The sequence below is a fragment of the Bos mutus genome, chromosome 16, assembly GCF_027580195.1.
Source record: "Bos mutus isolate GX-2022 chromosome 16, NWIPB_WYAK_1.1, whole genome shotgun sequence".
Classification (NCBI taxonomy): domain Eukaryota; kingdom Metazoa; phylum Chordata; class Mammalia; order Artiodactyla; family Bovidae; genus Bos; species Bos mutus.
The window spans coordinates 35,192,357-35,217,601 of NC_091632.1; the positions used below are offsets into that span (position 1 = coordinate 35,192,357).

General features: G+C 44.1%; 1 protein-coding gene across 2 annotated transcripts in view; it reads right to left on the bottom strand.

The window, feature by feature from the left end:
- The window catches only part of GNB1 (G protein subunit beta 1), a 79,087-nt gene that overhangs the window by 22,737 nt on the left and 31,105 nt on the right, over positions 1–25,245 (bottom strand). Inside the window, exon 2 of one of the 2 annotated variants that reach the window (XM_070385067.1) lies at positions 9,302–9,350. The exons of the other annotated variant lie outside the window; for it this stretch is intronic. The gene's annotated coding sequence lies outside the window, so the exon portion shown is untranslated. The remainder of the gene's footprint in view (positions 1–9,301; positions 9,351–25,245) is intronic. 2 annotated transcript variants of the gene reach the window in all.

Genomic DNA, 25,245 nt, shown 5'->3' on the forward strand with positions numbered 1-25,245 from the left:
GCTGTTAAGGCAATCCTAACTGTGACCAACGTATCACAAAGCCAAAGAAACAATCACAAACATCTTGTAATCACTTAAGAACACAATCAGCTCCCACCCGCAAGCACAGCATATTGCAAGGACCTTAATTTCCTACGCAAATACAGGCGGGGAGATTCTTCCCTCCTAGATTTTGTGTGAAAGTCACAAGGTTATTATAATATAGACCAGATATTTAATTAACAGTGGTCCTTTATTTTCTTGAGACTGGAGCACATCTGGGGGAAATTATCTGGATGACCCAAGAAACACAGTTGTTAGTTCCCAATCTAGATAGACTTTAGACTTTCTTTTTCCTCACAAAAGCATTCAAAATAATTGTGATATGGTTTGTATTGATGTATATTTATTGAGAAAATAAGAATACTTTCCCCAGTAAAAAATACCTTTGAAAAGCACGTTACATCCTGGTTGCTGCCCTCACCTGTCCCTGCAGCCCTGGTCTATTCACGGAACAAATCCCACTGGCTGCTGGGCACACCGCGCAGGAAGCACAGAAGGCCCTAGCACTGACCCTAAAAGGGGGTCCACACCACTGCCAGGAAAGGACTAATGGGTAGGGCCAGGACGTGGGGCTGAGGCATCTCGGTAGGACAGTCAAAGGCAGGGGAGGCAAGCCCAAGTGACGAGAGAGGCGTTGCTTCAAGCGGGTGCTGTAAGTTTCACTCTTGCAGACCGCCGGCACCTCCCTGGACAAGTGGAGCTCAGCTGAAGTTACCCTACACGATAACTGGGCTGATTCTTGTGTCTTCACATATACACTCAAAGGACTGCAGTTGATGAATATTAATGTGTGAAATAACAGGGCCAAGAGAACACGAAAACATTTTAAAATAGAAAGCTGTGCTGATGTGCCCCTGAGCTTCCAGACTGTGCTGCACACCCAACCCTCCTGAGCACGTGCATCCACACGTGATCAGTTATTATCATAAGGACAGTCCGCTGAGTCGGGGGTAGTTTTGCCCCAGTAACACTCCCACCCCCATCAGTAAAGAATTGTTCTTAGTCTGTGGATAAGCAACTTCCTTCAATCCTTCCAAAATCCACATGAAGAAAACAACTAACGTTATCATGAGGTACACTGAATTAAATGCTGAGCTTTAGTCAATAAACCATACATTCTGATCTTAATTTAAACACTAAAAAGCCGAGCTAGTTTTTAAGTAAGGAAAAAACCAATAAATTCCTAGGATCAAGATAAACAGGTCAAGACCCAAATTCTAGTATTAGGTGGAATAGCTCTTGAGATCTTAAAATTAAATATGTCTTTTAACTAGATGCTCTTTTTTACATATTATAAAAGAATATATACATGATAATCATCCAGATGTATTACTTCAAACTAGAGAAATTAATTTATTGAAAACTTAAGTATCTTTAAAATGACAAACTCCAATTCAGTTACCTCACAAAATTTCAGAAGCAGTAACAGTACTTGCTGACTTCAACATTCAGCCACAAGCAGAGAGAAGAAAACCAGATCTATTTCTTTCATCATTAAATTATTAATATTGCCTTTTTTTTTCCTACACTTGGCCTCCACTGAGGTCTTTTTGCTCCTTTTTTCCACCCCACCCTTCCCCCTAATATTGCCTTTTGATTAGAGCTCTGTCTCTGATCAGTGGCCACAGTTAAATCTCAAAAAAATTCGTATTTGTTAATATTTAAAGAAAAGGTGCTCAGTAGTGTCCCACTCTTTGCGATACTGTGGACTGCAGCCTGCCAGGCTCCTCTGTCCATGGGATTTTCCAGGCAAGAATACTGGAGTGGGTCGCCATTTCCTTCTCCAAGGGAATCTTCCCCACCCAGGGATAAAACCTAGGTCTCCAGCATTGCTGAAAGATTCTTTAACCAACTAAACGACCAGGCTACCACCAATAAAAATAAGAGTCCAAAAAGGTCCAAGATTTTTTATCTTACAGTCTGGTGAAAAAGAAAAACTACTGGCAGACATTTAAAACAAAATCCAACTATATTCTACATTCTGCATGTTGAAGAAGTTGTCTGTAGAGGGACTTTCCCTGATGAAGGGGTACCCGGGGGCCCTGGGGTTCACTCTGACCTGGCACCAACCAGGGCCTCCTCCTTCCCGGGCTAATGGATACCCAACTGGCCTCACAGGATGTGCATGAAAGGACTAGGCAGTCAGGGCTCCCCCAAAGAGAAGCCGGCTCCCCAAAGACAGCAAGGAGCATGCACAGCAAATTGACAGGAAGCAGAACAACTCTGAACTCCCACAAACTGAAAGTTCACCCCAAATGCTCTTCTGTGGAGACAGCAAATGCAATAAATGGGGTACAGGGATGTACATAAAGGATGAAACTTCTCCTTTTGTGTCTATAAAAAGACTACACATCTATGCTCATTTAAGTAAGCAATCTTTTTTCTACATACATGAGAAAATGTTAATGGTTATTTTTGGAGAAACACAGCAATAGTGGGCAGTTCTGATTTTTCACATTATCATATATATACGGATAAGGGAAAAATAAAAATTATATATATGTATATATGTAAGTTAACCCGTTATCTGGGCCTTGAACCAAGAAGCACTTACAATTTTTCCTCCATTTTTCAGTTAAAAAAAAAAAAAGGCAAACTAGTTGATATTAACCTTTTACTGGATGAACTATTAAATACCACTAATAACAATAACAAAGACACCATAAAAACCCTGAAAAACACTCATTATATGTGAAATGAAAAACAAATGTGTGTGTAATAATTTTAGCTATTTTATGACCAAAACATAAGAACAGCATTTTTGTTAGAATTACTGGTCATATTTTTCTCTTTTTTCCAAAGGCTGGACATGCCTTTCAAATTCCTTTGATGACAAAGACGAATGAACACTAAAGGTTTCACTTACATGTGACGTCTCTGTTGCTCTCCTCACTGTCCTCAGTCCCCCAGAGCCTCCAGGAAGCCCACCATCAGTTACGTGGCCTAGGCTCCTTCTCTCCTTCAGGGCCAAAGTCACAACTAAGTACTGGCCACGCTGACTCAGCGCCCTGATCAGTCTAATCCACTAAGACAGGACCTGCTGAGAGCCTCACTTCTGTTCTTTGTGACCCACATCTGCCACTACCTTTCACCTGTTTAGGAAACATTTTCCACAGAAATGTAACGTAAAAGCAAGTACTGTGAAATGATATGTCCAGCAGCGGCTTCGAGCAGCTTCACAGCCCAGCAAGAGCCCAGTCCTCTCCACTGTATCAAAGTATAATTTGGGTTTGGGTTCTGCACAGACATGGAAGGTGACGTCCACCCACTCACTCTCCACTCTGGTCTTCGAGTGCCAGGGTGGAGAAGAGCACTAGCGAGACCACTGCAAAGGGCTCCGGAAGCCTTTCTGTGATCAGCCATCAGATCACGAAGTGCACCCTCCACCGAGCAGCCAAGAACAGGCAGGCTCAGCCCACTGAAGGGCAGGCAGCCAAGACACCAACCACCAGGGCCCCTGCTGCACTTAACTGCCTGGGGAAGCAGCAGCCCTGATGGTACCCTGTGCCCCGGGGGCAGGAGTCTGCTGACCTGTTTGGCCAAACAGGTTCCACACCTCACCTCCAAATAAAGCAGCATCAGGAGAGAGTAGTTCGCATGAGGCATTTAAACCAGTTTCACCAGCTTTTCTGTTTTTTTCCCTTCATTCCCAAATCCAAGTTAACCTCCGAAATTGAGGCAGCACAACTCCACAGGGCGAGGGACAGGGCACCCCCAGGCTTCCCCAGGGTGAGGGGTAGATGCTGACAGAGTTAAGAATAAAATGCTGGGTGTGAAATTAGATTTAAAAAAACTGAGGAGGGAAACGGGAGGGCATAGAAAAACACATCCAGCCAAACCTTGGTAATTGCTTTAGTTTGGTGATAGGAGGTCCTTATGCTATTTATTAACTTTTTCTATGTTTCAATTTTCCATTAGAATAGTTTCTTTTTAAATGTTAAGAGACCCTGAATCGATTTAAAATCCAAATGTACAGAAAAAACCAGGACAACCTGAATATGGTCTGGGTATCCGGTGACAAGGAGTCGCAGCTCTTCTGTTCATTGTCACAATGAAGCTAAAACCCGTAACTATAAGACGTGCTTCTTACTTCTGAGGGAAATGAGACTCTGATAGGAAGAAGGGAGGTTAAACAAAGCTAGGAGAGTTTTGTTCAAGCTTCAGATTTTAGGTAATATTCTTCTTTTAATCTACGTTTGAACATTCTCTTAGTAAATTTTTTAAAAAGTCATTATTTCTTGGTACTGTTTGACTGCAAGTATATATGAAATTTGTTATGTATCTCGTTTTAAAAATACAGACGCATAGGTATTCCTCAAGCAGATCGTATTGTATTTTGACATGGATTACGCTGCCATGTTAGCTGGCTGTTTGTAAGAGTCAGTCCCAGTAATGCCCAAATTTGTCTGAACAACTCAATGGTTGACCCTGGAGGCTTCTATGATTCAAAAGTGAGAAAAAGTTAAGTTTTGATGAAACATTCATTATCTTCTAAGAAGTAGCAGATATCAACATATTCAACACTTAGTAAGCCATTACTAGCTTTTATACAGGTAAAAGATGGTAATGGAGACTAAGATAGGAGATCCCATTACATCTAGAATTCTCATCTGGCTCCGGATTTAAAAAGCATCCAGCAAATTCTTACACATGTTCTTTGACACTGTGTTACATTTTCTTAGAATGCAATGACTTAGGACCTCCCTGGTGGTTCAGGGGATAGGAATATGCCTGCCAATGCAGGGGGCATGGGTTCCATCCCTGGTATGGGAAGATCCCACATGCCACAAGTCAGCTGAGCCCATGCACTGCAACGAGAGGCCAGCACATGACAGCAGCACAGAAAGCAGCCCCTGCTCCCCCTGACGACAAAAAGCCCACACAGTAATCAAGACTTGAGCAGCCAAAAATAAGATAATCAATGAAAAAAGTTTTTTAAATGCAATGATTTAAATAGTCTGCCCCCAGCATCTAAGCTATCTCATGAGATTTTCCTGTTTCTCAATTTTCTGATGCAAATTTTATTTATTTTTTAGCCAAACCACACAGCAGATATGTGGGATCTTAGTTCCCCGATCAGGGATCAAATCCACAAACCTTGCATTAGAAGTGCAGGGTCTTAACTGCTGGACTGCCAGGGAAGTCCCCTAAATACAAGTTTTTAAAGAAAAAGCACAGCCCCCACTTAGTGTTTACTGCTAGACAATGCATACAGGGGAGACTTGCTTCCCACATTCTACATTTAAGACAATGCAGCATAGCCTCCTTCTCAATCTACTATCTAAGGCCAATTTAAGCATATTCCCTGAAGCATTAGTACAATGTAAAAATGTAACCATTCTCACCAGAAATCAATTGATACAATGATGGTATATTAGTTCTGTAAATAGGAAAAAGAAAAAAAAAAAAAGATACAAGATAGACTCTATAGGGAAAGTGAATTTACCTATTAGAGCTACAAAGATCTGATTGGCTCCAGGTCCCCACCTTATGTTCTCTAAGCAGGAAGAGGAGTCTTACTTAATGTGTGCTGAATCACTTCAGTCCTGTCCGACTCTTTGCGACCCCATGAACTGCAGCCCATCAGGCTCCTCTGTCCATGGGATTCTCCACGCAAGAATACTAGAGTGGGTTGCCATGCCCTCCTCCAGGGTATCTTCCTGACCCAGGGATTGAAACCACATCTCTTATGTCTCTCGTGTTGGCAAGCAGGTTCTTTACCACTAGCGCCACCTAGGAAGCCCCTTCAGTTTACTACCTTTTGAAAATAAATGTTCTTATACTTTCAAATCATAATAAAACATACACAGATAAATTCACAAAGTCACTGACAGCCAAAAGCCACTTCCACACAAACTGAATTTCTGCAAACCTGTGTATCAACTTAAGAAATCCATGCATACCCAGACATCAGGGCAGAAGAAAAGCCCCTGGTACCATGCAGGCATCTGGTCTGCTGACTGTAAGTGGCTCCTACACCTTCCAGAACACTCTTCCCTGGTTTCCCAAGACCTGGCACCAGTCCTTGAGTGAGAGGGACCATCACAGGGCTAAAAGCACCCAGAGGGGCTTATTGTCTAACAAAAGCTAACCACACACCAGGAACTCCCCAGCACTCCAGTGGTTAGGACTTGGCACTTGGCTTGTCAGGCTCATGTCTGCTCCTTGGCTGGGGAACTAAAATCCCACAAGCTGCACAAACCAAAATAGTTTCTTTAAAAAACCAACCATGTACCTGGAGACAGTAGGAAAGTACTCCGGCTCCATGGACAGACTGCAGAGCACACAGAAAGTAAAAAAGTACCTTTTGTAAGGCTGTTCCATCCTCCCTACACAGAAATGGTATCAAGTACTGCCGATTCCCTATTTTATTTACTAAAGCCCATTTCTCAGAAGGCACTATCTAGTTTTACCACCATACAGAAGGTAATTATGGCTGCTATGCAACGTCACATTTGGAAATAGTAATTTTTCTATCTTCAAAATAGTAAAATGCGAATAAAGAATTTATATTTCATAACAAAACATCCGATAAACATGTTATAGAAAGTTTTTAAAAAGTTGCAAACATACTGCTATTGTACTGAATAATTTAAAACTCAGATTTATTTAATCTAGCACATGAATACTATTTTGTGCCTGTTAAGAAAATTCTTACACCAGAAAGGAACATGCATCTCAGTCCACCTTGCATTTATAGGTACCAAAGCACTGGAGCAGACCTAGGAGACCCCAGAGCCCTGGCAGCACTGCACAGTGGGAGCCAAGGAGCCCAAGCAGGCAGGGCTTCAGGGTGCGGTGGGCGCGTTCCAAAAGGGGAGAGCCCACCTGCTGCCCAGAAACCACCTTTGCAAGCTGTGGACCCCACAACCTGTGCATCCAGGAAGCCTCTGCGGCTTCCAAATGCTCAGTGGCGGATGGGGAGACTCTCCCTCTCCAGTACTCAGGTCTCCCCAGCCTCCCTGTCAGAGTCAGAAGTTCTGCTCTAATGATTTCAGAGCCAAATTTAATACACAATGGACGCCATCTAAGATGCCCGCACCCGGAAGGAAGAAAGGGCTAAATGGGAAAGGTAGTCAGACTGGAAGTCAGTCGCACGCGACAGAGGCCCCTCTGAGGGGCTGCACCCTCACGCTGGGGGAAGACTGCTCTCCACAGGCCACGTGCACACCACTGTGCAGAGAATCTCTGTCTTTACACTCCCTTCCAGCAACTACAATGGACTCCACTGGGTGACCCACGTGTCTTAGCAGGCCTTGCTGGTGGAGGCAGTGTGGCTGCATGTGGCAGGGGTTGCACATCCATCCCCCAGGCCTGACACTTGTCAGCAAGTGTAACCCCTCTGCGTCTGGCTTTTGGTCTGAAAATGGAGACAGAAACAATCCCTACCTCATAGGCCACAAGGACTCAATGAGGATCCACAAAAGGTCCTTAACACCTGACTGAACCACAGCAAAGTCTCACTAAATAGAACTTGTTACAAAAGCAGTTAACAGGATTTTCCACCTGAAATGATTTAGTAACAGAAAACCACCTCTTCCTTCACCTGCCACACTTCCTACCCAGCCAGTGAAACAGGTCTCTACAGAGGTGGAACTATGCATAACAGTGGCTGCCAGGGTAACTAACCAGGGACTCAATCAGATTGAGGCCGGGCAGCTCATATGCTAACTGTTCCTTCAGTTTAAAATATCTTTATTGAAAGTAAGTAACACAACAAAACAGATAGTTTGATACACTCTGAAACATTAACACACCTCTGAAACCACACCTTGGTGAAGACAACTAACACGGCCACACCCCAAGTCTCCTGTGCCCCTCTGTAACTGCCCCTCACACCCCAGCAACCATGCATCTGCTTTCTGTCACTTTACACACGCGAATCCCACAGGATGCACCGTCCTGTGCTCTGGCTGTGCACCCTCAGCGTGGTTTCTACAGGGATACCTGCCCTCATGTCTCCTGGGTAACCACCAGGAGTGGAACGGCAGGATCATATATGACCAGCATGCACTTGGCATATTCAGAAACTGCTGAGCTGTCTTCAATGCGGCTGCACCGTTTTTCTCGCCCCCTGTCCATGCACTGGATTGGCGTGGCACGCCCTGGGTGCGCTTGGTGCGTCTTCTCCACTGTAGCCGCTGGAGTAGGTGGTTAGTGGTGTCTCAATGTGGTTTTAATTTGCATTTCCCAATGGCTAATAATTCTGACCATCTTTTCACGTGCTCATCTGCTATCTCATTATATTATCTGGTGAAGTGTCTGCTCAAATCACTTGCTTTTGTACTGGGTTGTTTTCTTAATACTGAATTTTAAGAGTGCTTTACTTATTCTGGACACAAGTTACCTAGAAGACATATGATCTGTTAATATTTTCTGTGGCCTGTCTTTTCATTCTCTTCAGTGTCTTAGAAGGAGCAGGCATTTTTAAATTTGTCGACAAGTCCAATTTAAAAATGCTCTTTTTAATGGACTGTGTCTTTGATGTCACTAAGAAATCCTTGCCTCAGAATTCCCTGATCCCTGGCTGGGGAACCAAGATCCCACAAGTTGCATGGTGGCCAAAAAAAGAAAAAGAAATCCTTGCCTAACCTGAAGTCTCAATGACTTTCTATGTTTTCGTAGAGAGGTTTTCTAGTATTAGGCTTTACGTTAAGTTCTATGATTCATCTTGTGTTAATTCCTGTCTGTGGTGTCAACTTCACCTTTTATATATGGATACCCAATTGTCTGAGCACCTAACTCATTCAATTTAGTTTTGCTTTCTAATTTTAAATTATTTCAACTTGCAAAGAGTTTGAAGAAAAACATAAAGAATTGGATGCCTTCACCTAGTTATCCCTAACAACTGGGACACTTTTGCTTTATCTCTCCCACCTCATACAAATGTACTGGAGTTTTTTCTGGATTTCATGGCTTCACCTTCAATCTGTATCATCAGCTGGTACTCCAACTAAGACTTGATTACAAAGGGGCTCTCCCACTTTCTCCTGGAAAAAGTTGGAGAAATACTGCTCTTATCCAGAATGTGGACCATCAACTCCAGAACCTCACCCCTCCATGATGAACAATGGAGGGAGCTTTGGAAGAAAACATCTTTCTCTGGATCAGTCTATTCTGAAAAACCAACACTGGCTTAAAAAAAGAGATGGGCAAAACTATTACAAAAATCAGGTTCTTAAAAAGAAAAAAGAAAATCCTGAAGAAATGTAAAGATTCTACTCTAAAAACTGACAAAATCAAATTATATAAATATTACCTTAATTCAGAAGTGCTGCTGGTCTGTTCTCCCAAACATGTAAAATTGTCTGCAACAGAGAAAAGGCTGTATTTGCATTGATTAAGGTTGTGAGGCACAATATTCCATACACTTTAAGAAGCCATGAATTCGCCCCTTCCCTGTCACCATTTCTTTCCCCAAAATCACTGAACAGTACTTTGTATTAACAGCGTTAAGTTCTTCACTGTGGAAAAGAAGAAAAATGATCTCAATTTCTTAAAAAACAAACAAACAAACAAAACCTTAAAAATGCCTCAGGGAAAATACTTTGAATTAAACTGAAAAGAATCAGGGGGAAGGGGTGTTACCAGAAAAATTACAGCAACAACAAAAACAGAAAAATCACTGCAATTCAAGACACTTCTAAGATTAACCTCCCCCAGAAGATCTTATGTGACTGTCCTCTCAGTGCAGGCAAATCCACCTGGACAGACACCCTGCCCACTCCTCCAGCCCACTCCAGCTGCCTCGGTACCGTCCAAAACGGACCTCCTGTCCAGGATGCCAGAGCAGAAGACATGGCAATAAGCCTCCAGACCTGCCTCTCATCATACTGCAGCCAGTACAAAAATAAATTTCATTCTAGATTTCTTTGGAAATACGTGCTTGTTCTTTCCCAGAAACTAAGTTTCAATACATTTTAAAATGCTCTGGTAATCTCTCTAAATGACACTATCTGGAAGGGCCACTTTGGGATGTTTCGCAGGTTACCTCCTGCCTAGTGATCAATTCACTATTATGTTTACAAACTCCCATACATGCGTCTAATCTGGGCACTGGGACAGGCATCAACAAGCTGAAATGTCCCCCAGCTGAACTGTGAATTCTAAGGCATTTATTTAACAAAACAGTTTTACTGTTGAATTATGCTGCGTATGTTATAAGCAAGCACATACTACTTATCCAGCAATAAAAGTTAAGTATGGAAGAAACAGTGTGGGGATTCCTCAAAAAGTTAATCACAGACCCACCACACGACCCAGCAATTCTACTTGTAGTTATATACCTGAAAGAACTGAAAATAGGTACTCAATCCCCACACATAAATGTTCACAGCAGCACTAGTCACAACTGCCAAAAGGTAGCAACAGCCCAAATATCAGCAGATGAACAGATAAACAAATGAAGACCAGCCACACAATGGAACCTTGTTCATCCAGAGAACAGAATGAAGTGCTGATACATGGACAACACCTTGAAAGCATTATGCTGTGTCAAGAAGCCAGACACAAAAGGTCACACATTGTATGATTCTGTTTATGTGAAACACCCAGAACAGGCAAACCCACGAAGACAGAAGGCAGGGGTTGCAGGGACTCTGCACAATAACAAGAACACAGGCTCCTCCTGGGGAGATGAAGGTGTTCTGAAATTAGGGAGACGCAGTGGCTGCACAGCTCTGTGAATTACTAAAATGCCACTGACTGTCCACTTCAAGACGGTTTTGTTTTACGAATTTTACCTTGGATGGGAGGAGGAAAAAGTGCTGTTAGAGGTGCATGGGAAAACAAAAGCAGGGACTTCCCTGGTGGTGCAGTGATAGAGACTTCGCACTGCCACTACAGGAGGCAGGGGTTTTGATCCCTGGTGAGGGAACAAAGGTCCCACATGCCTTGGAGGCAAAAAGATCAGAGAGGTAAAAGAAAAAAACAAAACCCAAACCAGCAGGTATGGAATAAGAGGGAGACAGGGTAGACTATGGCTCACCCTCACAAACCTACTGAGTGGAGCTCTGAGGAGTGGGCACCGCAGGCTTCACCCAGACGTCAAATTTAAAACAGGGGAACGCAATCTTGGCACAGCTGACTTTTGAGACTGGCTTGTTCTACTGTGGTGGGGCTGCCCCATCTCCTGGGAGGTATTCAGCAGCTGGCTGGCCCCGGCACCCCTTCCGCAGCTGTGACAACCCCCAATCTCCAGACCCCACTAGTTGTTCCATGGGAAGAGCAATACTGGTCCCAGGTGACAGCCACTCCTTCAGGGTGACTGCTGCCCTCAGCTGGATCTCCAAATGCAAGTCCTCTCAGGGATTTTTCACATCAAGAGACAGGAAGACAAAAGTATAGAATAGTCAGAAAAATGTATCACAGTTTGATCTAATTCAAAGGCCTAGACTGTCTTGTGCCCAAAGAATGAAACAAAGTTCAAGTTGCCTATCCTGTGGGAGCCAGAACATTTACCCTCTAGCTACAGAGGGTGCTGAGAGCACCTCTGAACCCCTCCCATTCCCACCCCACTGCCCGAGATTCACAGGGAGTGCTGCCCAGACTCATTTCTGGCTGAATACAAGACCCAAGTGTGGGTCTTCTGACTGCCCAGCCCACAGAACCCAGTAGAGGGAACAAGACCACAGTCTCAGACAGCAGCATACATTCAGTTCAGTTTAGTTCACTCAGTCGTGTCCAACTCTTTGTGACCCCATGGATTGTAGCATGCCAGGCTTCCCTGTCCATCACCAACTCCTGGAGCCTACTCAAACTCACGTCCATTCAGTCGGTGATGCCATCCAACCATCTCATCCTCTGTCGTCCCCTTCTCCTCCTGCCTTCAATCTTTCCCAGCATCAGGATCTTTTCCAGTAAGTCAGTTCTTCGCATCAGGTGGCCAAAGTATTGGAGTTTCAGCATCAGTCCTTTCAATGAATATTCAGGACTGATTTCCTTTAGGATGGACTGGTTGGATCGCCTTTGTAGTCTAAGGGGCTCTCAAGAGTCTTCTCCAACACCACAGTTCAAAAGCATAAATTCTTCGGCATTCAGCTTTCTTTATAGTCCAACTCTCACATTCATACATGACTACATGATCCTAAACCAGAAGCACCACTTTTACAGGCAATCAGACAAACATGGATTTAAAAAACCAAAGTCTACATTTTACAAAGCCACCACACTGACCAGAGGCAAAAGGCACAGTGGTGGGTGAGCCACAACCTTGAAGCCCTAAGAGCCCAGCACCTCAGAGCGCTCCACCGAGGCTGGCTGACAGGCTCACAGGGGAGGGCGCAACACATAGCACAGTCAGAAGGAAGTGTGGCCCCTGGGCAGCAGGCAGGCTTGTGGACACTACAGTTACCCTAAAGCCCACCAGGAGGGTGTGGCTGCAGAGGAGCGGTAAGGGGTGACATGAGCACATGCTGAGTATTTCTTCTTTAATCTTCTTCGAAAGCAATCCAGTTAGAAAGAGAAGTTGGAGGAAAATACAAACATAAACTTCAAGAAAAAGGCTCCAACATTTAAAGATCAACTTTTAGTCAAATTTAAAGTATGTAAAATAAAATTCAAATCATAGATTTACCAATGTAAACACACAACTGTAAAGTCAATTTTACAAACAAACCAAACATTTTTAATACCCCAAATAAACAGCGCCTCGCCAACCCTGACACTGCTTTTAGACAGTCTTCCGCTGATCAGCGGCGAGCCTCCAGGAAGAGGGGTGTGAGCCCTGTGTCCCTCCCTCTGGTCCTCTGTGGACGGGCCACTTATGTAAACCTGTGCAGCACAAAGTTTCCAGACCACTCCCTCGCAAGAACAAGACAGCTGCACACCACACCCCTCCCAGCTCTGGTTTTGGAAGTCAAATCCCTTGAACATCCATTCACTCAACAAATAAATTTCCATGCCTGTAATGTGAGACAGTGTGCCAGACACTGAAAACACAGACAACAAAACCCATGTGTGCCGCCTACCTGGATCCTGCTACATGCAGAGAAGCAAGCGTGAGAAACTATCCCACGGGGCACAGGACCAACACAACTAGACTAAGGGCCCGGAGCAGAGAGGCCACTGCACAGAAGCGAGGGGCTGGGGACTCAGCCGTTCTCAGGGCCACAGACACCTGGTTCCCTTAGTCAAGGTGCTCGACTGCCAAAGTGTACTAGGCTAATATCCTCAGAGCAGATTTTCGAAGATGGAATTATTATTATTGTGTCAAAGATCAGGCAGTTAAACAGTCTTGATAAGATCAACTAAGCCAATGTTTTGATTCAGTGTAGTTGTTAATTTAGCAATATTAAATATCTGTGACGAACTTCTTTGTTCATATTCTAGTACATCATGAGATTTTAAGTACCAAATACTAGTAATTGTTTGATTATTGTTTTTTTTAGTATTTTTCAAAATCTAAAACCCAAACCCTCTACAGAGACACACTTAGAGAATTCCTTTACTGATGACATTGAACTTTCAGATCAAGGCAAGGTCCTGGGAATGACTCCTCCTACATCCAACACAACCCCAAGACAGTAAGAGCACACAGGTGCCTGGTTTCTTCTCGGCAGCTCTGAGTACCCACACCTGGCCAGAACAGACATGAGGGCACTGAGGAGTCCTTAGCTGCCCTATGTGAACAGTCATGCATTGTCACAAACTCTGAGGTGTCCAATTCCTACTGGTGGCACTGAGAATATGACACACACACACATACCTTCATCTTTCTAAAACCCAGAACAATCCAGTCCTTACAGTTCTGCAAAAAGGACTGGGCACTTGTACGAGACAAAGCAAACTTCTCAGTTCTGATTAATTCTCTAGCGCAAAACTGTTCTGAAGAGTGGGAAATGATAATGTGAAGAAGGTCCCCTAGCCAAATTTAGGAATAAGTCTGAGGGTAAAAAGGAATAATAACAGAATATATCTTACTGGAAAAAAAAAAAAAAAGAACACACATACACAATAATATTCAAATAATAGATAAGACAGAAGAGGTAAAGCTTTTTACAGGAGACTACAAGATGTAGCAGCCCTCAGGAGACATGACAACGAAGTGTCCAACACTTGAACTTGGTTAAACCCTGAATTTTAAAAAGGGCATGAAGACATTCTGAAGAAAACTGAGGAAATTTAAATGTGGACTGGATTTGGCATCACTGAATCCATGTTCAGATTTCGGGATGAGTGTAAAAGAACATCCTTGTTCTTGGGACGGGCTGAAGTTGTAGAGATAAAGTATCATGACACCTACAACAATCAAATGGTTCACCAAAAAGCACACAAAGAAAATGTTGCTGCTGCTACTGCTAAGTCACTTCAGTCATGACCGACTCTGTGTGACCCCATTGACGGCAGCCCACCAGGCTCCCCTGTCCCTGGGATTCTCCAGGCAAGAACACTGGAGTGGGTTGCCATTTCCTTCTCCAATGCATGAAAGTGAAAAGTCAAAGTGAAGTCGTTCAGTCGTGTCCGACTCTTAGCAACCCCATGGACTGCAGCCCACCAGGCTCCTCCGTCCTTGGGATTTTCCAGGCAAGAGTACTGGAGTGGGGTGCCATTGCCTTCTCCAAGAAAATGTTACAAGTTACTAAATCTTGGTGCAAGTACAGAATGTCCACTGCTCCATTTAGCGTCAAAAGTTATGCAAAACCAGGTGTGTGATACAATCGACATTTATTATAGAAAAACTTCAAGCAAGGGGTTTAATCAATGTATTTGAATTATTCACGGGCTTCCCTGGTGGCCCAAATGGTAAAGAATCTGCCTGCAAAGCAACAGACCCGGGTTCGATCCCTGGATTGGTAAGATCCCCTGGAGGAGAAAATGGCTACCCACAGTACTCTTGATTGGAAAATCCCATGGACAGAGGAACCTGGAGGGCTATAGTCCCTGGGGTTGCAAAGTTCAGACATGACTGCACAACTAACACACAGAGTGCTCAAGTGATCAGCTTAAACTCCCTCCCCAATATTTAGCAGGATGCAAAAATAAAAACTCTCCTTCAACTGTTAAACAAATAAATAAAATTCAGTGGCTCAGTGGTCAAGATTTCACCTGCCAATGCAAGTTCAATCCCTGGTCCAGGATGATCCCACACGCTTCAGAGTAACTAAGCCTGTGTACCACAACTACTGAAGCCTGCGCCCTGGAGCCCATGCTAGGCAGCAAGAGAAGCCACTGCGATGAGAAGCCCAAGCACTGCGACTGGACAGTCCACCTGCCACTGCAGAAAGCCCGCACAGCAACAAAGACCCAACACAGCCAAGAATAAATGAATAAAAATAACATTAAAAAAAAAAAAGCTGGGGGAGGGAAATACTACGGCCAACCAACAGCAAACATAGACTTAAAAACACACCCTTGCAGTGATCAAATAAAAGATGAGATTACTTGAAGATAAAGTCAGAAAATAACATTTTATAACTATTTTTAAAAATTAAAAACAAAAAATTTTTTTCACTGACCAATATAGTTAAGAAAGAGCTTCTGTAGTAGCTGGAAAACTTGGCACAATAATACGTTCATGATTTAACGGCTCAATGAATGGCATTTTAAGAGTGTACATTTTTAAAAAGATGAATTAATACTTACAGTTTTTCATATTTCATTAATTTTTCGTCATTTTCTCGTGTTTTAAGTGCTATTTTTCTCAGGCTGGCTAGAGGTTTATCAATTTGAATTTTTCAAAGAACCAATTTTCAGTTTCACTGATTTTCTCTACTGTGTTTCTACATTCACTTCCACATAATTCTGCTCTTGTCATTATTGTCCTCCTCCTGCTTGTTTTGAAATCGATCTGCTCTTCTAAACTTCTTCTTACAGTAGAAGTTTAGACCGGTAAGACCACTGTTTTCTGTAGTCAGCATTTAATTCTTTATACTTCCCTATAAGCACTGCTTTCACTATGCTCCACAAATGCTGGTATGCTTTGTTTTCGCTTTCATTCAAATTAAAATATTTTCAAGTTTCCCTTATGATGTAATCTTTGTTGAATTTACAAATATTTGGGGACTTTCCAGACAGTGTTCTGTTACTGGTCGCTAGTTTAACTTCACTGTAAAGCCCCTGACGGCTCCAACCGCTGGGTCCTTTCCGAGTCCGACCAGCCTGTAGAACACACCAGCCACACGTCACGGTGACGTGCTACCGTGACGTGTCAGGAGTCTCATGTCCACACCATCATTCCTGAGCAGTGTGAAAATGAAAGAACGTGCTGGGCTGCCATTCCCACTGTCACAGTCTGGGGTGAGCCAGCTCCGTGTGAAGGTGCAAGGGGCGCCCAGGAATGCCTGTGATGCTCCAACCAGAAACAGATCTGGTTAACTCTAGCTGCCGAATAAAAAACTTCTAACCATGTTCAGTTGGTTTTTAAATTATCCTTTATTTTCTTGCGTTCATTAAAAGCCTAAAAAAAAAAAGCCACACTTTATTGTGGTTTCCACATGTGACAATAAATCTCTTGGGGAAAAGTTATGAGGAAAAGTACTTATTTTTTGCAGAAGGGTGGTAACCTGTCCAATATGACCTGCAGAGCTCCAACTTTCTCCCAATTTAGGTCTGCCTGGGAGAATAGCTCAAATGTTTGCAATAAAAGAGTAACTTTACCATCAAGCACAGCAGTAACTACTGAGCATTTAACACATTCTTGGAGGACGAGCTATGGAAATATATAGCCAGGGATACATCAGTGCGGAAAAATGAATAAAAACAGCAATATGCTTGGAGCACAACTATACCACCACCTCTTCCTGGCATTGATCATTTCCTCCTGGAACTATCTCAATCTCCAGGCGGAAAAGACGCACCATGGGCCAGGCATAATGAATGAAAAGATACTGCTATCAAAATACATCGTATTTCAGAACACCAGAGGCAGGACCCTCAAAGTTTCCACATGGAACAAACTGGTGCTACACAGGATCAAGAGTCGGCAGCATCTTACTTCCCAACAGCAACACTGGAAACTGGGAGAAAACAGTGCTGTCTTGAACTAACTCCAAGCAAAAATCATACACTCAAAGTCCAGGAAGAGACTAGAGGACATTTTCCCCCAAAAGTGGAAAAAATGAGAAAGATGTCACAACTGGAACTTAGGAGATCCAGATGAGACACAATCTTCTCCGCCATCCTCTTCTGGCCTCAGGTTCGGGGGTGAATGTGCTCTGTCATAGTGACATCCGGAAGGGCTGACCCCCAGGCATGCATGTGGGTCTCAGGAACCACTCTAAGCACCACATCTGCAGTGTACCCTTTACGTTATGGACAACTAAACCCGTATAGAGTCTACGCCCCCAAACTAGATTTCTAATGTATGTCTGTGAAAAAGATATAGATCAAAAGGTTAATCAACCATAAAATTTATCAAATAACTATTATGCACCCAATGCTATGTTGCTAAGTACTTTATAGCCATCTGATTAACTCCTCAGCAACGCAACGAGTGCGTACTGCTATCATCCTTCCTTCGCATTTCAATTCTACAAAATTACAGAAAAGATACCTAAGGCAGAGGAAGGTCAGTAACTGGGCTCAAAGCTGCACTAAGACCAAGGGTCAGAGCTGGTGTGACACCCGGTAACTGGATTTGAGCCCAGGGGCTTACCCTGACGCAATACTTACTGTCATTTAAACACAAGTCTGTGTGCAATTTTTAAAAGAAAATCAGATAGAAATTAAATGTGTTCCTCTGCTCAGAATGTCCTTGCCCTCTCTTCCCCTCTGCCAGGAAACAACACTCGACCTCGAGACAGAGCTGATCACATCCCCCTGACCACCACGCTCCCCAGCCACCTGGCTTGTCCAGTTCTCAGACCACTGTCGCGATGACCCCAAGAGGCAGTACCTTGGATGGTGCCAAGCCTTCATGGCTGCTCTGGAGGAAAGGGGCCTGTCAGCTTACAAACCGAGTTCCTAAGAGCTGCCCCAACTGCTCCTCTTCCAAAACCTGGTCTCAGGACTGTCCCAGGCTCCCCCTCACCCCAGTCAGAGCTGACCACACCAAGGACAAGTACCCTCCAGCCAACGTCAGACCAAACTGTGTCCCCTGATGCTGTGGAAATAGAGGCAGCGAGTGGGACATGAACCTGAGGCCTGTGGCAACCCACCCACCACAGCTTGGGCTAAGCGGCAAAAAGAGCAGCAGCACGGACACATGGGAGGGGCACACCCCCCATGGTTCCTGTCCTGTCCCAGGGCTTCTGCATTCCAGACATAAAGTGCTGCCAAGTCAGGCCATGACCTCTGTCCTCATTTTATGGCTTCGCCAAAAATGTCTCTGAAATTCCCACCTGTCTTAGCCTCCAATCACATAACCCATGCCTCCCACCTGGGTAATGGCAACCGCAGACCTTGGTTCCCTTATTTGACTTGTATGAGCAACACCCGGCATGCCAGTCACCTCCTGCTCCCTGAACACCAGATGAGGGGACCCTGCTCTCCTGCTGCGCCCTTTCCTGGCTGCACCCCAGGTCCTGCACTCTCAGGCTCAATCCCATCACAATCACAGGCTTGCCTTTCCAACCCCCCTGACAGTCCATTCCCCACCCTCTTCAGCACAGAAAACCCTACCCCAAGCTGCCACCCAATCCCACCGATCTCCCTTTCTCCTACCCTGGACTCACTCCCACTGCTGGCCTCCTTCCAGCTCACAGTCTTCATGGAGCCTACTATTAACTCACTCCCCAGCCATCTCTTTTCCTCTCCAACCATCTTATTTATCATCACCTGATTTAACTCTCTAAGGGAGAGCTCTGACATCTGACTCCTATGGAAGAAAGCTGAAAGGGCTTGTACCATTCAAGGTGCTTGTACCCACCACACATCCGGGCACCGTCGCCAGGACTCAGATTCAGTGAGTCTGAGTATGGCCAAATACATGGACACAAACACTCCAGGTGAACTTGGGTCTCTCTGCCAGATCTGAACCATGATCCTGACCATTAGTCCTTCACAAAGAAATCTGAGAAACATGAATGTATTCTTCCCTTGAAGAGTTAGAGACAATTTTTAAAAAGTAAGATATTCCCCCACATTCAAGAATAGGAACCTGCTTCCAAAACTTCCAGGCTGAAGACATGAGCATATTTCCTACAAACATGGAAGCACTATGAGCTGAAGTGTCTCTGAAGCCACTGTGACTTACAAGGGGGCCTGGAGGGGGCAAGGACAGACTCTGCGCCGCAGGCGGCCCAGAAGCGGCAGTGCTCTGCACTGTGCAGCTCAGCCCACGTCTGTGTGGATCACGTGGTCACTGTCAGAATCGCATTCTGCAAACCCAGCCCCGGGCCGGCGCCGGTTCAGGCCAGACTGAGGCGGGAGCACTTACAGGCAGACTGCTTGACTGCGCTTGGAGATGCTGTGTTTTCTTACAAACTGAAGGGCTGTGGCAGGCCTGCCCATGTTGAGCAAGTCCATTGGCGCCATCTGCCCAACAGCATTTGCTCACTTTGTGTCTCTGTGTCACATTTTGGAATTCTTGAAATATTTCAAATCTCTTAATTATTACTGTATTTGTCATGGTTATCAGTGATCCCTGCTGTTACTAATTTGACTCACTGAAGGCTCAATGGTCTTCACTCTTTAGCAGTGAAGTGTTTCTCATTTCAGGTCTGCACAGTTGTTTAGAGAGCATGCTATTGCACACTTACTGCACACTTGCAGTGCACGGCAAACACAACTGTCACGTGACTGGGAACCAACCAGAGTTGTGCGGCTTGTTTTACTGAGGGAGCAGGACCGAGCCCACAGGAACCCCTAGCTGAGCCTGTACTTCCAGTTTGAAAACGTACAGCCACACTGTCCAGCAGCACCGAAGCAGGACGGAAGCTGTAAACTGTTTACAGAACCTCCGGCAATGAATGGTCTATGAGCCTTCATTCACGCACTCAACACAGCTCTGCCTGCTGCCAGGCACTGAAGCAAGGGGTCCACATGCCGACCTGCTCCGGAACTCAAGGCTCTCACCTGCATAAACTAAACCCTGCTGGACACAGACAGGGATAGACATAGTAACTTTGTTTTCCCCACTCCTGAATGTACTCCAATTGCTATCCCTCTCTTAAATGCAACCTTGTTGATACAAAAAAGTTCAGTCATCAAAAAAAGGGGGAAAAGGGTGGGGAGGGAGAAAGGGATCACAGAAAAGAAGTGGAAACACAGCAAAGAAATGGGCATCAAAAATCTGTTTCAAGAAGGATCTATACACACCATACACATATCATTTTGGTCCCAGACTTTCCTTCCTAATTAAACTTTAAGCAAGCAAACACTCAAGATAGAACTCTTTGATTAAAGAATCATTAGTTGTAGGAATTCACCAAGAAGCTTACTGAATATAAGAAAACCAAGCTATAAAAATCAAAGTTCCATCCAAGTTATTCATTTATTACGAATGATTAACAAGTAAATGACATAAATAACTCCCCTCCCCTCACAAGAGTAATAAACACTCAGCCACTGTGCTTAAGTCCAGGGTAAGGAAAGCACTCCTTGGAGAGAAGCTGGCATTTCCCTGGCCATGACACAAGGGCGAGGGTAGATCTTCGCACATAACTGGATGCTGTGAGCTCCTGACCTACAAGAGTTAAGTGAGGACACATAATTTCAGAGACCTGAGAGGAGAAGTGTCTGCACACGCGTAGCCTGGCCCAGGGGCGCAGTCACCAGACTCTTCACCCTACTCTTGGTGCCAAAGAGTCTGGCATCAAGGGGCCTCCCAAATATTTCTTTAACATTTGTTCACTCTTTTTTTTAGTGGACAGTATTTCTTCCTCCCAATCATACTAATGTAGTAATTAACAATTTGGTGAAACATGGGGTGATCAAGAATGTAAATTCTGACAGTTATTTTTCTTTTAAAGCCAAAAATAACATTGGGGCTTCCCTGGTGGTAAAGAATCCTCCTGCCAATGAGGGGACATGGGTTCGATCCCTGTTCTGGGAAGATCCCACATGATGCAGAGCAACTAAGCCTGTACACCACAACTACTGAGCCTGTGCTCTGGAGCCTGGGAGCCGCAACTACTGAAGCCCGAGCACCCTAGAGCTCCTGCTCCACAAGAAGCCCCTGCAATGAGAAGCCTGCACGCTGCAACCAAGAGGGGGCCCCATTCCCCGGAGCTAGAGAAGACTGTACAGCAACAAAGACCCAGGACAGTCAAAAATAAAATAAAGTTATATTTCAAAGAAAGAAAAATTACATTAATTCAGAAAGAAAAGGGAAAAGATTCACATACTGTTGAGCCTTTTGAGGGATGTGTCCTGGAAAACAATGACACAATGAAGACGTTCAAGAAAACCAGGTTACATGAACAGTATATTCTGACTTTTAATCATTTTATATTTTCATATATTATCAGTTCAGTCGCTCAGCTGTGTCTGACTCTTTGTGACCCCATGGACTGCAGCATGCCAGGCTTCCCTGTCCATCACCAACTCCCGGAGCTTGCTCAAACTCATGTCCATCAAATCAGTGACGCCATCCAACCATCTCATTCTCTGTAGTCCCCTTCTCCTGCTTTCAATCTTTCCCAGCATCAGGATCTTTTCCAGTGAGTCAGTTCTTCGCATCAGGCGGCCAAAGTATTGGAGTTTCAGCTTTAGTGTCAGTCCTTCCAATGAATATTCAGGATGGACTGGTTGCATCTCCTTGCAGTCCAAAGGACTCTCAAGAGTCTTCTCCAACACCACAGTTCAAAAGCATCAATTCTTCGGCGCTCAGCTTTCTTTATATATAGTTCAACTCTCACATCCATACTTGAATACTGGAAAAACCATAGCTTTGACCAGATGGACCTTTGCTGGCAAAGTGATGTCTCTGCTTTTTAATATGCTGACTAGGTTGGTCATAGCTTTTCTTCCAAGGAGCAAGCGTCTTTTAATTTCATGGCTGCAGTCACCATCTACAGTGATTTTGGAGCCCCCCAAAATAAAGGCTCTCACTGTTTCCATTGTTTCCCCATCTATTTGCCATGAAGTAGATATATTATCTACTTATACTATCTACTTAATATTATCTACTACATATATTATCACTGGATAAATAAATACATTCTCTAATTACCTGTGCTATTTGTCAATGGGGGGGAAAAAACATAAAGGAAAAAAGAACTCTGACATTATTAAGAACTACATCTTTTAGGAAATGGTTAAATTCTAGATAGGAAAAAATGACTCGACTTCCCTTACCCTCAATCCACCACAAGGTTTAACTGGTCTAGTCAAGGCTCTTTTGTTTGCCAAGAAGAGGGAAATTCCCACGGGAAATGGAGGGATCCGACAGGTCCCAGGACAAGAAGCACAACAGGCTCAGGGTGTGGCACTAGACACGAGACACAGGATCCAGCGCCCAGTGACTGGCTCCTGGTGACCCTTCTAAAGTTTGGCTGGGTGCACTTTCCCTATCTTTCACCCCCTCTCTTAACTTGTGCATGGTCCAAAGCTGACTGTAACTTCACACCCCAACCACCAACCAGTGTCAGCTGTGTCTGTCTGTGACCCAGGAGGGGACAGCTGCCCCTGAGATGGGAGATAAAGTTTGCCTAGAAGAGAACACAGGTTGAACAAAAAAGACTAGTGTCTTTAATACAGTAACACATTTCTCCCTGCAAGTTACATAAGCTGTATCTCTTCTCTCTGGTACCATTTAACTAGTTGGCAAAGAGGAGTCATAAAGTATCATACATAAACCCAAATATATACAGCAAGTAATAATTTGGTTCTCAAAAACTTACAGTCAACACATGCAGCCCTAAAAGAAAAAAAAATCTGCAGAATCTCTTCAATATTATTTTTCTTTAAAGCACTATGGCTGTCCCTGCTGTCTTACCAATTACATGTCAAGAACAGGAGAAAGCGTCATGGCCAGAATCAGGGCATCTAACAAAGACAGACACTGTTATCTTGATAAGTCATTTATATTTGCAGTTCATTTGTCACAACTGTCAAGAAAAATTACAGGCTACCGAAGGTTAATTTTTAAGTTCCTTAGATGATAAATTTCATTTTTTCCCATAAAACACACATTATAAATGTCAGTAAAACCTCTTTATATTTGACACCACTAGTTTTCCTGTAGGTCTTTCAACTTCCCCTCTGGGGAAAGACAGCCTAGAATGACTGAAATTTGATTCCCGGACAGGAAAAGGTCCTGCCTTCCACATTCACCTGGCTCCTCCAGGGGGTAAGCCCCTTCTCCTGGAAGCCTCCAAGTGCCAAAGCTGCAGGGATTAGTTCAAGCAGACTGTGAGCTATTAAAACCGCAGTACTCAAACTGCATGGAAAGATGCAGCAAACTCCCAGGTTGTAAGACAGTTTGAAGTTGAGACAAGCACAGAGAAACCTGACAGGTGACAGACACCATGGAAGCGGCTAGCTCGAGACAGTTCACATATCCAACAGCAGGTGGCGCTACAGCCTTTCTGATGACGTCACATCCTTACAAAGCTGGGTTTCCTCGGTTGCTTGGAGAAAATAGCACTGCCCAAGAATCCAGGAGGACCAGGAAACAAAGACAGCCGTGTCCTGGCAGATTCTGAGTGTGAGAAGCTATACTGCCCATTGGCTAACATCTGCTAAGTCGTGTCTCTTTGCAACCCCATGGACTGCAGCACACCAAGCTTCCCTGTCCTTCACCATCTGGAGTTTGCCTAAACTCACGTCCACTGAGTCTGTGATGCCATCCAACCATCTCATCCTGTTGCCACTTCTACTGTCTTCAATCTTTCCCAGCGAGTCAGCTCTTCACGTCAGGTGGCCAAAGTATTGGAGCTTCAGCATCAGTCCTTCCAGGGAATATTCAGGGTTATTTCCTTTAGGATTGACTGATCTGATCTCCTTGCAGTCCAAGGGACCCTAAAGAGTCTTCTCTAGCATCACAATTCAAAAGCATCAATTCTTCAGCACTCAGCTTGCTTTATGGTTAAGAATAATAAAAAAAGTCTCGTCCAATTTATGGGTATTACATTCTCAAAGGGCTATAAGTTCTTAAGACATAAATACTTATATTGGACCTAAGGTCTCAATGCAAAGAAATAGACAAAAACAATAGAACGGGAAAGACTAGAGATCTCCTTCAAAAAGTTAGAGATACCAAGCGAATATTTCATGCAAAGACGGGCTCAATAAATGACAGAAATGGTATGGAACTAACAGAAGCAGAAAATATTAAGAAAAACTGGCAAGAATACAAAGAACCACACAAAAAAGACCTTAATGACCTGGATAACCACAATGATGTGGTCACCTACAGCTGGACATCCTGGAGGGTGAAGTCAAGTGGGCCTTAGGAAACATTACCACAAACAAAGCTGGTGGAGGTGATGGAATTCTAACTGAGCTACTTCAAATCCTAAATGATGATGCTGTGAAAGTGCTGTACTCAATATGCCAGCAAATGTGGAAAACTCAGAAGTGGCCACTGGACTGGACAAGGTCAGTTTTCATTCCAATCCCAAAGAAAGGCAATGCCAAAGAATCTTCAAACTACCGCACAATTGCACTCATCTCCCCTGCTAGCAAAGTAATGCTCAAAATTCTCCAAGCTAGGCCTCAACAGTACATGAACTGAGAACGTACATGAACCGAGAACTTCCAGATGTTCAAGCTGGATACAGAAAAGGCAGAGGCAGCAGAGATCAAATTATCAACATCTGCTGGATCACTGACAACGCAAGAGAACTCCAGAAAAGCTTCTACTTCTGCTTCACTGACTGCCAAAGCGTTTGACTATGCGGACCACAACAAACTGGAAAATTTTTAAAGAGATGGGAATACCAGACCACCTTACTTGCCTGCTGTGAAACCTGTATGCAGGTCAAGAAGTAACAGTTAGAACCGGACATGGAACAACTGACTAGTTCCAAACTGGGAAAGGAGTACATCAAGGCTGTATATTGTCACCCTGCTTATTTAACTTACATGCAGAGTACATCATGGGAAACGCTGGGCTGGATGAAGCACAAACTGGAATTAAGACTTCTGGGAGAAATATCAATAATCTCAGATATGCAGATGACACTACCCTTATGGCAGAAAGTGAAGAGGAACTAAAGAGCTTCTTGATAAAAGTGAAAGAGGAGAGTGAAAAAGCTGGCTTAAAACTCAACATTCAAAAAACTAAGATCATGGCATCCGGTCCCCTCACTTCATGGCAAATAGATGGGGAAACAATGGAAGGGTGGCAGACTTTATTTTCTTGGGCTCCAAAATCACTGC